Genomic DNA, 19,182 nt, shown 5'->3' with positions numbered 1-19,182 from the left:
TCTTTCTCTCTCTCTCTCTCTCTGTGTGTGTGTGTGTATAAAAATATAAATTAAACAATTGAACAAGTAGTCCGGAGAATAAGACTAGATGAATAAGCAAACATTGAAGTTTGCGAAATATTGTAGGAGAAAATACCCCAAAGCACAACACACAGGTCGAAATATTTGCTTTCTTTTATATATATTAATAGTTCGTTAAAATCATTCACTGATGTATAATTTCTGTAATTAATTGGAATATTTTTGCTGCTTTTTCAAATGGTATATATCTTTAATTATTCACTTTTATGCTAGAATATTTTATTTATTTTAGAACTCTTAGATTTCAAAGTTATAAAATTTCAAATAGTGTAAATAAAACGAATAATGCAAAATAAATGCAGAATTTAAGAAAAATGCCGTATTTTTTAAAAAATTAGTATCAGTGTTACAATAAAAGTAAAGAGAGGAGGTAATAGATATGACAATTACATTGGTCGGAGCTGTTACTCTACTATACTTTCATCTCCAGTACTCACTTTGTAAAAGACACTTGTTCTCTAGGTAATAGGCGAATTTTAGATTCTATTGATGTAATTCCTTTGATAACATGTTTCTTAGATCTACGTTTCCATATGATGCATTTTATAAATAGAATCAAAGATAATTTTGTATTTAAATTTAACAAAAAGGCTGAAGCTGTATACAGTAAGTTTTTTTTTCTAGGAGGATCGACAGATAGTCTCATTATATGCCGAAATATTCACGATAGATAATTTATGTATTTTGATCTTTCCAATAGCTAGCTCGCACGCAAAAATTGAACTTTTTTATTTCACGAAGATACTTTGATCGGTTTCTAAGCTAAAAATTTTAGTACTTTAAGTTCTAAAAATGTCTCCAAATTAATTTATCGAAAGTTGGTACTAAACTATGATCATAAGAGCTCTTTTATTAAATCTTGAGCCTACCAATAATGATGCTGGATTAATTTTGCGGTACTTGACTTTTAGCTAAATTGTTTTCTTATACCTGAAAACGCATGTGCACAAAATATTGTGAAGATAATTTGTTTATTCTGAAATATAATGGAAGCGCTTGAAAACTACATAAAGTGATTTATGGTAGTTGAACCATGACTAAACCGGTTTCTTATACGCTCCAACGTATTTGTACAAATTTTCTTGAAGATCCTTTATTTTTAAAATATAATTTAGGCATTTCCGAGATGAAGCGCTCCAAAAGGCCGGTAAGCAAGTTTTGTCGAAAGTTGAGACAAAGCTAAATCTCTTTACTACACTCAAAAAGGGTAGTTTTACAAAATTTCATGATGATCTTAAGAACTATTTTAAGTTAAAATATTTCCGCTTCCAAATGAAGTTCGAAAACTAATTTGCGTAACTTGAAACTTAGCTGAAACACTTTCTTGTCTGCGAAAATGCATTTGAGAAAAATTTCGTGTATATAGCTTGTTCTTTTTGGAATATAATTGAGGCGCCCCTAAAATGAAGCGCCCCAAAACGCCACTAATCTAATTGTAGATAATTGATTCATACCTAAATTGTTTTCTTGTACGAGACAATACATTTTCAGAAAATTGGTGAACATTCTTTGTTGTTTTTGTAATGGAAGTGAGGCGCCCCCTAATTGATGGGGCCCAAAACGCCACTTAACAAGTTTTTCGAAAGTTGAAACCAAGGTAGATCCATTTCCCGTATCAAGAAACGTTTCATCAGCAAATTTCATGTAAATCGTTTGAGCCGTTTTTAATATAATGGGCTGTCAAGCTTTTCTCCATTGTAATGAGATAGCCCTACCGATGATGACGTCACATTTTCGTCCACAGGCCTTTATATCGGTGGCTACGATTAAATACACCACTGAAAAGAGGGAATAAAATTGTATATTGTTTAACCCATTAGTGCATAATTATGATCCGAAAAATCGGATGTTGTGTTAAGTACGTTTTAATTCATTATAACCCCAAATCCAGAACTTCCACTAACAAAATGTTCATGCCCTATCCTTTGGCAGTCGTGAAAGACTTATTGTTCTCGGAAAAGCTTACACTTTGGTTTTACAGGGCAAATACTTCAAAGGTGACCATTGTTATTGAAATACCAATGATGTTTCAAATACATCACTGTTAAAGAAATGTGAATTCGTTGGTAGTAACTAAAACCGTTAACCAAAGTAACCAAGTGTTAATGTTGTATGAAGAATAAAAGATTATTTATTATATAACTTTGGTAAAAATATAGGTCTATTAGTCAAGTATTTTCCGTGCATGTGATATTTAAGGTGACTGCCGACCACTACAATCGACAATTTTGGGTAGAATCCGCTAGAGTCGTTTAAAGTTCTCTAAACACACCCCAAAATAACAAATTGTACGCAAATATTACCTCTAGGAAACTTCATACACTAATGGGTTAAAAAATCAATTCCATTTACTACAGCTTTTTGGATGTTTAATCAGAAGTTCAAGTTAGAATGTCACACACACAATCAATTGTATATATATATATATATATATATATATATATATATATATATATATATATATATATATATATATATATATTGTATCTCATCTCACATACATATATGTATGTTAGTTCAATTGCTTCTTGTATGTGTGCGTGACTTGGAGTACATACATACACACACACACATACTTGCATCCTCAAGGCAAAGAGCGGCATCATCTCACTCACATATATATGTTAGTAGAATGGTTTCTTGTTTATGTACGTGACTTGCATCATGAAAAAAAATATATTTCCTTTCTTTCATTTTTAGAAGGAAGGCCAGTAGTTCATGGACTGCAGCCAAATCTATCTCACGCTGGTCTCTTCCTACCTCTCTTTTGTAATTCCGACAGCATTAACCCAGACAAATTCCAATTGGAATTTCTGTCTGTTTATTTTGAAATGTCCGTTGATTCTTGACTCAAATCTACAGTTATGCAAGTTTCTGAACGAACGACTTTCAAACATGCAAAACCACGTTCAACTGCACGATTGAGGAACTAGTTATAGAAACTTCTACCAGATGTCAGGCAAAGCAAATCAGTTATGTTTGAAAGAAAGCTGTATACTGCTAGATGGTAGCTAGTTCTGTTTGGAGAACAGGATTGGAAATACATAAGTTATAATTATTCTTCTTCACTGTGCTTCCACTTAAATATCAAGCAGGACATATTGTATATATATATATATGAACAGAATTTAACGACATTTATCTTGTCATCTATATGCCAGGATATAACCATAAAAAACTTACTTCCTACATAGTATGTATGTTATGTTTACATTACTACAAGTCTCACTCATAGTGGATTCTCCTGGTTATCTCATTCTCTATTGGAAACAATGACTTCTTAAACTCAGTCCAATAGTCATAATTTAAAGGAAATAAACAGCCAATCACGTCAAAAGAATTTCAGTAGGGTTCTGAACATTCTTAATGATTATGTTGAATGTGTTGGTAAGAATACATTACATACTAACTACAATGAGAAGTTCTGTACTAACGTCTTACTTCTATCTAATAAATTTTTATGAACTTCATTTCTGTTTCTAATAGAGTCGACTTTCGCTAGGTATATCATTGATTCTGTGAACAATAGATCTTACATTTTCGTCTGCTAATTCACCACTCATTAACCTAATTACATGAAGCTCATCTTTAAACAAGTCAATTGAATTCACCATTTTTTATAATACTCTTCCTTCGAAGTTATATTAAATCGTGGTGAGGGACCGGTGATTACGGATGAGGCAAAAGCAAATCCAGTTGTAATAATTAAATACACTATAACAGGAACAAATACACTAATAAGGCCTGTAGAAGCTGATAGTAGAATTGATAAGGCAATAAGAGTAGCATAGACAAATTTTATTCTCTTTTTGTTAATAATTTCTGCTTTTCGTTAATAATTTCTCAAGATTTAACAAAGTATCCTAAATTAACGCAATTAAATTCTGTCGTGGAATGTTATCTGAAATATTCATTTTATTAAATGATTTTTTTATGATATTATCATCAAATATACTTACAAACTAAACAAAATCTAATAAACATATAGAACACATATTTTCTCAATCATTTTTCTTTCTGTACCTCGTATTCAAAGTTCTTCCTATCAATTATACCAACGTACCAAATCGTTTTATCTGGAACACCACTTTCAAAATTAACAGTCAATTTCAAATTAGTTCTATCATTTACTGTTACTCATTTATGATTTCTTGTATTAATTACAAACATTGTTCGATTTACTAAGAACTTTCTTCGATGGTAATACCTTTTCGTACTTCCAATATTAGGTTTCTTACATATAGTGTACATCTCATGTGCTTTAAGATATTGATGTTTTTCGAAATCTAAATTCAAAGATACTAAAAAATATTCATATGACTACTTTTGAAAGGTTATTGACAACTTTACAGAGATCGAATTTTCTTGAGAGTTTTTCTTGATTATTTTTCTATCAGTTTGAAAAGAGGAAATTACGAATTTAGACATATCAAATTCATTTGTGTTAAATTGTGTGGCTAAATCAAATTCTAAATATTTTTCTGAACAGTCTTCCGTAAATTATTAATATGTGTTGAAGGAAATAGGAATGTTACCCTCTTTAAATATGTTGGATCTTAGCAAGGTAGCATAGTTTCATTCATAAATAACAACAGGCATTCTCAACTCTTTATTTGTAATCGTAACTTTATCTGGATGTGGTTGATCATTCTCAAATATCTCATCTTGTTTCTTCGTTTTCCAAGTGAAAAAAGCATTATCATCAGATAACCTGCTTTTAAATAAATCTTCTAATCATCATTTCCACATAATATCTTTAAAATCAGAACAAAATCCTGGTAAAAGTCTTAATAGAAATACTATTTCTTCATCTCTTCTCCACCGTTTAATTTCTTCCCATCCACTTTCATCATAATGATTTGCTTTTAATTTTGAAATTGTAAACGTATTTACTGCAGTTGAAATTAAACTAGATTAGTCTATAGTATATAATATTTGACCATACTTACTGATTTATATTTGAGAAATCAGTTATTGAATAATATTATTAATGAGTTTAATAAATGGCTTAAAGTTGTGCTCACCGTATCAATACCCTTTATTTCAAAACTTACATTAATATCAGTATAATAACATTGAATAAAAAATCTCAAACATCAATATCAAAGTCAATAGACCTGTTAAGCTTATTTAAATTTCCGGTTGTTTTATGTTTTTACATTTAAAGAACTGTAATTCATTTGATTATATTTTACCCATTTTATTATAAAGAGAAAATATTTTGTTTCCAAACATGTTTATTTCTATTTACTTTGCTAATATCTGAAAAACTATATCCATTTGTAAGCATTGTTAACACAGTAATTCATAAATGTCCTCAGATTAAATCGTTAACATGTTGTATACCATTACTACTGTATTCTATCTTATTGCGACTAAGATATTGTATGAGTATTTTTGCAAGATTACCTCCGATTGAATCATACACATTCTTTCTCTTTCCTTCTTTCTAACAACAAATTCAATGAGTTACTATATTTTTAGACGTATCAAAATTAACAATAGTACGCTCATACTTCTTTGGCTCTTTAGGTAATTTATCACTTATAAACACACCTCTAAAGTTTCTTATCTTAAGCCTTTTAACAAGATGTATTAGATCCAAATTACATAAAGGTTTAGTTTCTCCTTTTTCTTTGCTTTTTGCGGCTTTACGTTTTTTGGAAGCTTACCAACTTGTTTCTTTTCCATTGCCAAGTTATTTCTCTTTTCTTCTTCTAATTCATTTTTTCTCATTTGAATGATCTATCGTTTTGGATATAGTAGCAACTCCAGTAGCAGCAGAATAAAGAGCACCTATTAAATCTAAAATGATTGAAGTAGTAAATATAAAATCTCCATAATAAACTGCATTATTATTTGTATTCATGTCTTTGTTTATTTTCTTAAGTTATTATATAGAAAGAGATAAAGACATACGATGTCCTTTAATTAGCTTTGCTACTCTTTGTTTTATTTCTTTCTTATTTAAAATGTGATCAATATATAATTGTTAGTTCCTTGTGAGGAACTGTAAATGCAATACTACATAACTTCATAGTTATATTTATTATAAAAGTAAAACATATTTCCACGAAAATTAAATACAATACATATTTAATAAACTAAATTATTTAAAAAAATCTATAATAATACATTCTTATAAACTAAAACCTTACTTTAGTATTCATAGCCAAAGCATATCATAAAGGTGGTAAACGGTATGTTATTTAGATATCATCCTTTGCAAAAACTCTTTCCAATTACTTGTCTGCAATATGTCTAGAAGCTGTATTTCTATTATATCTGTAGCAGATATCAAGTTCTTTACAAGCATCGTCTAATGAATTTATACCCTTATATCCTCTTTCTAATCTTTCTTGTAGCTTAGTACATGTCAGCAAAACTTTCAAGTTTCCATGAATGCTGGACTGCATCTTAATAGATCATCAGTGTTGGTCACACTCCTCACCAACACAACCGTTCAGTCTCTTAAACAATTCCATATTAGAGTGATAACTTTGCTGATTTAGGAGCGGGCCTGCGGATTATCTAATCCTAAACGTTATTACCATTGTGTTCCGTCAATACCCAAGATATCTCTTACAGTTTCCAAATGAGGTAATAGATTAGATTCTAAGGACGTTTCCGCAACAAGTTGTGTATTGGCATGCTCTTTTAAATCATGACAGCGGCCCAAAGTTGACTGCAGTAAATATATCCAAGAATATGGATCTCAAATGGAAGTTTATTAATCAAATCATTTCGTAATTTCTTTCCATACTTCTTACTATTCCAAAATGTTGATGGCAACGTATTCAATATCTTTATCAAATAACCTATACCCTTTGAATCATTAGGTGGGAAAGCGGTGGCTCAATGGTAGTTCGTTCAAACTGGTGCATGGGGTCCCGGGTTCGATGCCAGCCCCTGCCAAGTGAACTGTGTTATCGACAAACACTGTATGCGCGGGTTTCTCGGGTTGTCCCGTTTCCTCTCACTTTCTTCATTCTGGAATATACGGTTCTGCGGTGTGTATCTTCTTTTCTCCACGCACATTAGTTTTTTGCTGCATGTTCAGCAAATCGTCAAAGATATCTTTCCATCTATTTAAGATGCTATCCGTACCAGTGAGAACTGTTCCCTCAGATTTCTTTAATATATGAGCACAAAGTTGATAGCCTTTCTTAAATTCGCTGGTCGCCTTAAACATGTCCGAAATATTTCTATTTTTAATATTATCTTCAAGTACCTTAATTTGAGCTTTCAAAAATTCGCGTTTCTTTGTTCTAGAAGTTTTGGAAGTTTTCCGCCTGATATCTGCGAAATTTTGTGTAGTTATTTCATTCGGATTTTGTAGCCAGCGTAATTTTTTCTGTTTCTTCTTCCCTACTAGTTTAATGCATTCCTGGTCGAACCATGGTTTGTTCCTAGGTATTGGCGCGTGTCCCATTTTTTTTTTGCTGAACTTTTAATGCTATCTCTAATTTCAATCCAAGTATCCTCAACAGCAGTGCACTCCGATTTTTTAAATCCGAGAATCTATTCGAAACGTCAATCCGGTATTCCTCTCTTACTTGGCTCTCTTCTAATTTCTTTAAATTGAATCTCTCCGTTTTCGGACATTGAATATTACCTTTAATCAACGATAACCTCTCTCGTATTATCGCTGCTACCAGGTAGTGGTCATTGTCACAATCAGCCCCTCAAAACGACGCACATCAATTATGCTAGATTGCCTTCTTCTGTCTACTAAAACATGATCAATTTCATTATGCATTTTTCCGTCTGGTGATGCCCAAGTGTATTTATGAACGTCGCGATGTGGGAATTTTGTACTTTTCACAATTAGGTTTTTGGATGTTGCAAAGTTCACGAGTCTAACACCGTTGTCATTACTTTCCTTATGCGGACTTTCGTTCCATATATTCGATTTAAAAATATCCTCTCGTCCTCTCTTCACATTGAAATCCCCTAATAGAATTTCCATATGGTGTAGCGGGAGTTGGCCTAATATCTTCTCCACTTCTTGGTACAAACTGTCTCTTATATCGTGATCCTTATCTTCAGTCTGGACATGTACATTTGGATCAATAATATCGATAATGTCGACAATATTGATAATATGATGTATTTACAAACTATTAGGAATTAAAGCAATGTTTAGATACTTTCAATTCTTCGTCATAGTGAAACAATTCTTCAAAGATTTCAGAGGATTGCACAGTTAGTTTTAATAAAACAGGAATCATTACCACTTGAAGTAGTTACAGAATTTGATAATGAAAGCGAAATAGGTTCTAGAGGTTTCAGATAATTAGTTGCTCTCTGAACGAAATATTCTCTATATAGAAATAGAAGCTCATTACGAATCTTATCTTTAAATTCTAAAACAAAAGCTTTTGATAAAGGTTGTTCCGACGAAATTCAAATCCAACGTATTCAATGAGCATAATTTCTTCTAACGTTTTGAGATAAAGCTTGAAAATAAGATATATTTTCCTAATTAAGTTTTATCAGCAAATTCTCTAATAAAAACTTTAGATATTTATTTGTTTCATATACTACCCCAATCAAACTTGTCAGCAAACTCGCTCTTGAAATCTTCTGAGAAATCATTAATGTTATAGTCAGACCGCACAAACTCTCTTATGAAATCTTCAGATAAGTCATATGTGAAATCTTCTGTAACATTTTTACTAAAATGCATATAAGACTTTTGCTAATGTTTTTGTGTATCTAATATTTTATCTCACAAGTTCGGAAATACTTCTCAATAATATTTTTATAAGACTTCCATTATTTACCTTAACAGACTTTTTAAATAAATTATTTAACATACGAAGAGTAATGTAAAAAGTTTATGCAAACTCGTATATGCAACCTCTTATTGTAGTCCATCTCCTCTTACTGATAAACAATACCTTGATCTTAAGTTCACCCTAATAAACACACTGAAGAAACTTTTCCTTAGTGCTATCAACTACCGTACGGCGGTATACAAACTGTAGATACAACAGCAAGTGGGACAGATTCCGGTTAATGGTCTAGTCTAAAGTCAAATCCTTTGAGTTTCAAGAACATAATTACTATTACCTAGGTATTACATTTTACATTAAAAATAATAGGGTATCTTATCCTAGTCTAACAAATAATTTCATAGCCTCAAACAAAGAAGTATTTAATCTAAATAATAATTTCACCCTAAAATAAAAAAAATCTAAGTCCTCCGACTCAAGTTATAACTATACCTTAGTCGTCATTCAATCTTCCCTCCGACCCCCTCGTCTCATCGCGGCAGCTGGCACGAATTTCGCCGGATCGTCTAAACCTTAACTGCTAAAAACACCAATTAATAAACAAAAACAAGTACTGCGACCAATAATACCACATAATTTACCTTCAAGGTCAAGAACAACAAATTTCTACTCGCCCCTAATATTACATATATAATCAGATGAATAAAGGAATAAAGTCAGGTTAATATTTTACCACTAAAATATAATACTAAACAAAATACTTATTAATTAAGCATTTAACGTTAATCAAAAGGAATTAGTATTAAATAAAACCTTTATCCCCTTCCTTATATGATACAATTTTGTTTTCCCCCCTCAAACAAAATTGTATCCTATGCAAGAATATTTATTCTCTCTCTACACATATGTGGTAAAAACTAGCATTTATTGGATACGTTAAGCTTATTAATATACATTTAGCCGGCATCTCAGGATAATAAATAAGATTCCATATATTTTCAAGTCTCAGTTATTTATTATTAATATATAATATTCTTAAAATTAATTAACATACTAAAAAATTAATTCCTTTAAGCCCTCGTATACTACTATAAATAATAATTAAATAAGATGCCTGATTAAAGAGTTATCGTGATAGGATACATCTAGTATTTCAATATACTTTTATTACATCTAAAAGAATCAAACTTTTGCTTTTGATATCAAGAATCAACGTGTACCATACACCAAAATGTAGAATGATAAAGTAAGATAAACTAGTGGGCTCATACCGCGCATATGAAAATTTACTCTTCTTTTTCTAGTGCTCACTAATCCTAAAACCTTGTTGTTCTCTACAACACTAATCTTAGGGACTCTCATTTCCATTACGACCTCATTATGATTTGGTTCTTGAAACTAATCTTCTATCATTCATTCCGCTGATTTCAAAAACCAACAAATAAACGTTATACCTAATTTGCTCTAAAATACTTTTTAGTTGAAGCCGTTTCAAGATCATTGCTATTAACGGCAATCATTTTACTTTACATATGTCTCCAAAGCATACATTACCTAATCTCCATCTCCCTTCTCTTCAAAATAGGAGCAGGCCCCCCTTTACTTTTGAATACCGGAAGTAATAGAAGCAATACTTATTTTTTTATCGATTATCCCCATACAGATCTAATCTATTTAACCTTAATTCTATCCTTAATTGTAAGATCAATCAAGGGGTTAAATCAAACATCCCTACGTAAAATCATAGCATTCTCATCAATTAATCATACTGGCTGAATATTAAGGGTCTAGGTCAAAACCCTCACACTCAAGAAATGTCAAAACGCCCACACGATCGGTCATAACTCCCACACAAATGGACAAATCCTCCAAACGCACGAACGGTCAAAACCTCCGCAGCCAAAACCCCCACACTCAAGAAATGTCAAAACGACCACACGATTGGTCATAACTCCCACACAAATGGAAAAATCCCCCAAACGCACGAACGGTAAAAACCCCCACAGCCAAAATCCCCACACTTAAGAAATGTCAAAACGCCCACACGATCGGTCAAAACTCCCACACAAATGGACAAAACTCCCACACATAGCAACGGTCACAATCCGCACAGAAATGGACAAAACCCCTACACAAATGGACAAAACTCCCACATGCAGAAATTGTCACAACTGCCACACAAATGGACAGAACCCCCACACAATCGGACAAATCCCTCACACTCTGAAAATATCGTGGACCCTTCGTGTATTTGGGAGATTTGTCCATTTGTGTGAGGGTTATGACCGTTCGTGTGTTTGGGAGATTTGTCCATTTGTGTGGGGGTTATGACCGTTTGTGTGGGCGTTTTGACATTTCTTGAGTGTGGCTGTTTTGGCTGTGGGGGTTTTGACCGGTTCCCAATATTAATAGCTCTACTATTAAGTGCTATATCATGATCCCACTACGTTTTATTCTATCCATACTTTAAACAATAACAGTCACCCTTTTCATGATAAAAAATATTTCATATTAACCAAGCCTTTTCTAAAAAAAAATAGTGTAACAACAATTAGCCATTGTTACTAGCCTTTTAACATTAGTTCGCTTACCTCGATTCTTAGGCTTTTTTACCTAAATGAATTATTATAATGAAAACCGCTGAACAACTATCATTTATTATTCTCAACTTAAATAATAATAACAGAATTAATCACCCCTTTTTACCATGTGCGAATTTCTCATTCTGCTTTTATTATCAATCACTATAATCAAACATGAACATCCTTATTAAGAAAAAATCAAGTAACATCAATTAGAACATTTATCATCATTTCACTATGAGGAATAATTATTTTACCTCTAACAATCAACACTCTTTCAAAAAGACTTTAAGTTAAAAAACTAATGGCTTTCAAAGCCGTAAATAAAAGACAGCCTTTTAGGTTTCAGTATATTACACCGGAATTGCAGTCCGACATCATAATATTGACTATAAGTCCTAACAGGAAGTTTATTATACCATAATTAGATTTAAATGCTGCCATCTAACATTTCGGCCATCCTATTGAACTGCAACGATGATTATTTTCCAAAAATCATTAAGACATTATTACATCTATACCTTAGTTTTTGGGGCCTGAGCAGGAATAGTAGGAACATCCCTAGGTCTTCTCATTCTAGCAGAAATTGACTCTAACTGTTGACGACCAAATCTACTTTGTAATTGTACCTGCACATACCTTTATTAAAACTTTCTTCATAGTTATCATCATTGTTGGATTTTGTAACTGGTTAGTTTCCTTAATATTAGGAGCGCCCGACTTAAATAATGTACGATTTTGATTATTCCCACCCCCACTAACTCTCCTTTTAACTGCAAGAATTGTAGAAAGTGGTGCAGAAACTGGATGAACTCTTTATCCTACACTCTCCAGAGCTATTGACCACACTGGAGCTTCTGTTGATCTTTCCATTTTACCCCTCATTTAGCGGAAGACTCCTCAATCATCGTAGCAGTAAATTTTATTGCAACTGTAATTAACATACGAACTCCTGGAATAACTTTAGAACGAATACCATTATTCGTTTGATCTGTAGTAATTACCGCCGTCCTAAGGAGCCATTACCATACTTTTAACTGATCGAAATCTTAACACTTCCTTCATTGATCCTTCTGGTGGGGGGCCCTATTCTATATCAACACGTATTCTGATTTTTTGGACACCCTGAAATATACATTTTAATTCTTCCAGGATTGGGAATAATTTCATATATTGTGACTCAAGAAAGTGGCAAGAAGGAAAATTCTGGTGTCTTAGATATAATTTATGCAATACAAGCAATTAGATTTCTTGGATTCATCGTATGAGCCCAGCATATACTCACTGCTGGTATAGTTGTCGATGCTCGTACTTATTTTACTGCAGCCACAATAATTAGTTCCATCCCAACAGGAATCAAGGTATTTAGATGAATTGCTACCTTTCACTGTGTACAAATAAACTACTCTCCTTCAATTCTATGAACTTTATGATTCATTTTCCTATTCACTGTAGGAGGTCCTACCGGAGTCACAATAGCTAATTCGTCGCTAGACATTGTTCTACATGACACTTTCACTATGTAATGTCCATGGGAGCCGTATTTGCTATCCTAGCAATATTTAATTTCAATTCCTAGCAATATTTATGGGAGTAAACATTACATTCTTTCCTCAACATTTAGGTCTAATACGAATACCTCGCCGATACTGTGACGCTGAGTTCAAAAATATGGTTACATTGCTCTTTATTGGAGGAATTGAAAAAGATCATTTTGAATTAATATGCATTTTAAAAGACATTTTTCTCTCTTGCCTTGCTGCAAGCTAGTAACAGAGAAAGGAAATACGTAAAACTTTCTGAAGGTGACTGATGTTGCTATTGTCCCTCGTAGAATAATAAAAAGGGACCTCAAGGTCTCAATGATTGATTCGGACACCCAGAAACGTGGAAATTAGGAGCATCAAAATCCAGTCATTCGGGACTCCAAGTTGCACAGTGTTAGAATACTTCTAAACAAGGTATGTACAAGCACTTGTTGCTATATTAATTTCAGGTAAAGAAATGTCAAGCAGTACTGTAAAATGATTATTCAGCTATCGTAAGACTATCAAGATTGAGGACTGAAGTCGCATATTCGTATTTCATCTTCCATTTCTTCTAACTTAAATATTTAAATATCTAGCCTGTTAATCAATCTATATTAAGGCATCAAACTATCAAATGAACTATCAGATAACAAACTACTCTTGTTGAATCACTAAATTAAATGTTGTTGTATATTTCCATTTTAGTTATATAATAAATTTACTTTTTATAAATGTTGTCATTCCCCTAGATTAAACCACTTTTTCTCATGAAAATCATGGTGTAATTTAAGTATACTTCTTTCGTGACACCCGCTAAGATACAGCGTGAGCAGTTCTCAATAAAATGTGGACATAAACGAGCTAAGTAAACAAAGAAAAAGATCTGCAAATCGTCACAAATGGGGGCTCGTCCAAAGCTTTTCTACTCTTTTCATTTTTCTGGACGAAAAATTTTGTGGTGGTGCTATGATATCTTTCCTTTTCTATGCTGTGTCTTATGTTTATGTTTTGGTATTTTGTTCATAGTGCATGATAATTTAAGTAAATTATGTAACTTGTCGCAATTTTACAATTGTGTTATTGTGGATTCTAACGGCAGTTAGTGATCTGGTTATATTGCTCATAGTGAAATACCCCCCATTATTTTTTTTTTCTGATTAGAGAAGACACAAAAAATAGAGAAAACAGTAATTCGAAATGTCTTTCCATTGGTTTCCCTTTTTCAAACCTAACAAATCCCCACCAAAATTTCACGCTTGGTATATTGCAAAATCGGATGAAGCAAGTTTCAATATTACAGAAAAACTCTTGCTCAGAAATCCGCGCTCACGCAGGCCTTGGGCTCCGAAGTATGTCCCCTGGCAAAAGAAGCAACAGATCTGCTCGTGCAGCAGGCCAGTTTCCCAGTAGGCAGTTCGCCTACTTTACTTGAACCGCGGATAATCCATCCACAGCGGTATAGTTTACCATATCCTGTGGATAGGCAACCGATAACACAAACGCAGCGTTATAAAGAAAATTTAGCTACGTTTGAAGAAACTTGTAATAAAATGCCATCCTTGATTTCTTTGGACAGTACACAATATAAACCAGTGGTCGCGAAACGAACAATTTTCCTTAAGCCAGAACAACTTACTAACACTTGTAATGATGGTGCAGTTAGTTCTTTCGAAGAATCTCCTGGCATTATGACGAGTGATTTTGAGTTTGACCCTAAGTTAGCATCAACACCTTTAAAGAAAGAAGAACAGCAGCATATAATTGCTCCACAAGCTGTCACGGATGAAGAAGTTTATTTTCCATTTGATATGCCACCTCACGTGGAAAAACCCTTGAAGGTTAATCTCCCAGAAAATTCACCACCAGATTCAATTATATATGATTCCGATGACGAAATTCAACAATTGGCAAAGAAGGAGCTCCATCAGGAAAAGACTGCACGTGATGTACTAACACCAAGTCCTTTCTCGTATGGCTCAGGTGAAGAACTCAAGGAGTTTGTTAATGAAGAACCTTGTATTGAGAATTTAAGTTTTCCTAAATATCCGCAAATTGCTTCTCATAGTCCTCAAGTGAAATATTCCCCCACCGCCGACAACGCACTTGCATTATTATTATATAAGAATATTAGGCAAGAAATTTTAGATAATCACGAAGTGAAGACCCCCGAACAGGATTCATTACCCTTGGACGAGAATAAGGCAATGAATGTTAATTTACCCTCTCCGACAGGACCCCAAATAGAAAATAGACAAAATCCTGATAAATCAAGTGCACGGGAAGAAACAGAAGATGGAGTAGCCAGTGTCCAAGTATTGAAGTTGCTGAAATTTAAAGGAAGCCCAAAAGAATCGGTTACTAGATTCCTTGATGAATATCAGACCATAGCTCGTGCCCTGAATTGACTTGACCAGGAGCAGTGTATATATCTAGCGGCCTGTCTTGAAAACTTGGCCCTTGATTGGTTCTTATGTCATAAGGATGACATTCAACAGTTGCAGTTCCGAGAATTAAAGCAAATGATTTATCGAGCATTCCCTGACTCTTTATATAAAGGACAGCTTGAACAGAAATTAACGAGAAAACGACTCCCTTCTCGTTTTCCTCCTGATAACTTCGCGTATACTTTAATACGAGACTGGAAGCTCGTAAGACCTGAAATGGGAGAGAGAGAATTGTTACGCCTTTTGTATAAAGTGTTGCCGTCTCCATTAGCCTAACCGGCATAATCATGGGACGTGAAATTCAAGAATTTCAATTCATTTTTCCTTATCTAATAAAATTTTTGCACTAATTTATATGATGCAAAATGGTAATTAACAAAAAGACAATAAAGTAATTTGTAATAATCTAGTTCCTTTCTATACAGATAAAAGCTTGTTTTGCCACAAGTTAATCAAGTTATTTAAGATGTATTCTCATTTCCAGCCGACGTCAGACCTCTATTATCTTTTAATACACATTCTATTATTAAAAGATACAGGTAGACTCTTGATTAGGTAAATAGACAAATAACACCATAAATAATTAATCCTATGAACAGGGGTTTGCCTAATATCACTTGTGGAATGATTCCTTTTATCTATTTACAACCTTTTTAAGAGACATATATAAAAATTAGAAAGTCTATGCAACATTTGCATGCAAACCTTTTAAGCTCTTCAACTTCAGTATTACTTAATCTTATGTAACAAATCATTACGTAAAGTTGGAAGCCCGGAAGACTTTATCATCACACAATTCCAACGACTCGTTATCAGCAGAGCAAGGATAGACATGAATGAACAGACAAATGCATTATTATGCTTCTACGCATGTACTTTTTAGATTATACTACCAACGTTGTCATACTCATAAAAAAACAAGGGGTGAACAAGAATATAAAATAACAATGTAAGAATATAGAATAACTTATTTATCCTTCCTTACTATATATCCATTCTAATTATTATGTTGTGCTGTTATAGAATGTATTATTAAGTATTAATGTAGTAAAGTTCGTTAATACTGATTAATAGTTATTGTTATGTATTAATGATTTGGATTTGTTAATTAGAGTTTATTTAGTTGTTCTTTAGAGCTTATAAGGTTATGAATTAATGTATTTTAAATTGTCTTTTCATGAGTAACTCTTGATACGGCTCGAGAGGCGCCTCGTTCAAAATTAATGGCCAGCACAGGAAGGGGATACTTCTAAAAAATTGGTTAAATCTTCAGACATTTGGAACAGATATTGGACGGACAAGTGGATGACTTTGAACTTTATAAGGATAAGTTGACCCTTCAAAAATAGTATTCCTGGAACACCTGCAGTATCACTAATGTATTATTATATATGATGTTGGTAGCAGTAAGGAAAAGGCATTAGACAATGGCTATTTACTTACCTGGTTAACGAAACTTTCCTTTTCTTGTACTCGTTTTAATTCTACAACAATTATTTTTGCTCAATCGTTCACTTCACTAAATAAATGCACTAAATTGCAAAAAAATGCCCTTGTTCCTTATAACGCCACCCAAAATTTTATACTGTACACCATCTACGTGGCATACCTTCTAAATTCCTAGGATCGAATATTGAAGAACAATAGTACATTTTGATACGAACCAACATTTCCTGCCAACGCTCGATTGAATTTTAGCCACCAATCGAAGAACAGAAAACATATTTTCAACCCATATTAGGCGTTATGGGTTCACTTGCTAACATTAGTAAGAATTAAAACGTTCCATCCTCACATTTTTTACCAGTATATCGATGTCGCGCATAAACAGCTTGAAGGAATATAAGTTGTAGGATTATGTAATACTCTATCTTGCTTTAAAGCTCATACTTACAGATGGAAATATTGTTGCAACTTTCTTCGCTGCATTCACACAAGTTCCTGTAATAGAATTTTAATGCGTAAACAGGAAATTCATATCAGTACTGTGGTCTATCCTAACGCGATTTCCTTGCAGAATATTTGTTAAAATAATTTTCTCTCTGCTATTAACCGACTATGCCTGAAAATCACCATTAAAATTGCATGTTTTCCTTTTCAAAAACAATATATGTTTTTGCATGTGCCTGTTCAATCATCATGGCCATAGTGGAATAGCCCCCTGGATACGTTGATTTAGCTCAGTATAAAGGATACGGTTCACTTCTCGAATGCAAGTAATCATCGGTTCGATCCCCCTTCATTACAGACCGACAATCTGAAATCCTCTTTCTTCGCTCCGTTGCCTACACAAAGTACATAATAGAGAAAGGAAAGAGGATTATTCATTATTTTGGAGGATTACTTAAAATGGAACAGGTTCCAATAAAATTTAAATTCATGACATGTAGACTCAATTCAACGGCTACGTGTAAACTCAACATTCAACTATTATTCGTTTGTTTTGTTTTGCTACGCTTAAAATAATATAACCTACAGTAAAGAGATAAATTAAAATTTAAGATCATAATATCAACAGTTTGACTTTGAATCTACATGAACTTAAATATTGGAAATTCATTATAATTAATTAACAAATCAATGGTAGTCAAACATAGTAATTCAACCCTTCTTGATATCTCGAATCCTTATGTAACCCAACCTCTACGAGCTATGTAACTGTAGAGAACTCTATTTAAACCCCATCAATAGTTGACGTTACTAATTATTCATTACTAATTACTTGGGGTGACTAAAATTGTAATCAACGTTTATTCTTGTAAACATCGAACCAAGGCTGTCTTGCTACGTAATTACCACAATTTATGTATTGGCATATCTTCTTTTCCATTCATATTAGAATTTTGCTCTTCAAATTGTTAATATCATTCAAATTCGATGCCGCTAATGCATCGATCTTTTAGCCACCGATCTCTACCCAATTGTTAGTGTTTCATTTAGTGAATCACTTCATAAGCACAATATTGATAATAAAATCTATGTATTGTAATGGAATAATGCAAACTAATTGTGCTCCTGAGTGTACAACATTCGTTACTAATTATAGCAATACTAATTCTTACTCAATTGTGTAGTGTTAAATTTCTAATGGGACCCTATTTCGTTGAATATGAGATGGTACACATCTCACTAGATTGTAGTATTTAAGGTACGTAATCGTATTATTAAAGTTCAGAATTTGCCATTAGTGAATCTACTGTATTAAAGAAACTGAATTGAATCTAAGATATTGTGCTGAACATTACAAATCGCCGTTAGAATGATAATGGTTTTCCTGTTATTGTCCAGTAGTCTAATTCACTCTCTGTCATTACTTTACTCTCTGTCCTTTTGCATATATTACAATTCCAATAAAATGTGGATGCTTGTCGTTAAGGTTTTTATGCAAGACTCTTTTAGTAATGAACTTTTAGAACTGAGGACTGTTGGTTGTTAATGAACATTATGTAGGTTGTTCTCCTGTTACATTCGTGCAATCGTAGCATTTGTGACAATTGAGAAAATTAACTTTTTATCTTAATGTAGCATGTTGAATGTCATTGACTTTTAAACTTTAGTGTAGTATTTCATTCGAGTGACTTCTTACAATTGTAGCATATTAAAATGTTGTCAATCTTTAACTTTGTTATGGTACATCAGTAATGCTATATGCTATGGCAGACTAACATATAATTATTAACTTGAAGCTACTTATACTTAATAACTTGTTCTTCCATTTAGCTGTGTTATTGAAGGAAGAGACACACGTTCTCTGTATTATTGTACAGAAAAGGTGAAATGCGATTATGCTCACAACAGGCTCATAATT

Source organism: Thermobia domestica, chromosome 4 (assembly GCF_964235325.1).
Source record: "Thermobia domestica chromosome 4, izTheDome1.hap1.1, whole genome shotgun sequence".
Lineage (NCBI taxonomy): Eukaryota > Metazoa > Arthropoda > Insecta > Zygentoma > Lepismatidae > Thermobia > Thermobia domestica.
The sequence above is the reverse complement of the archived record's forward strand: the minus strand, read 5'-3'. Positions refer to the sequence as shown.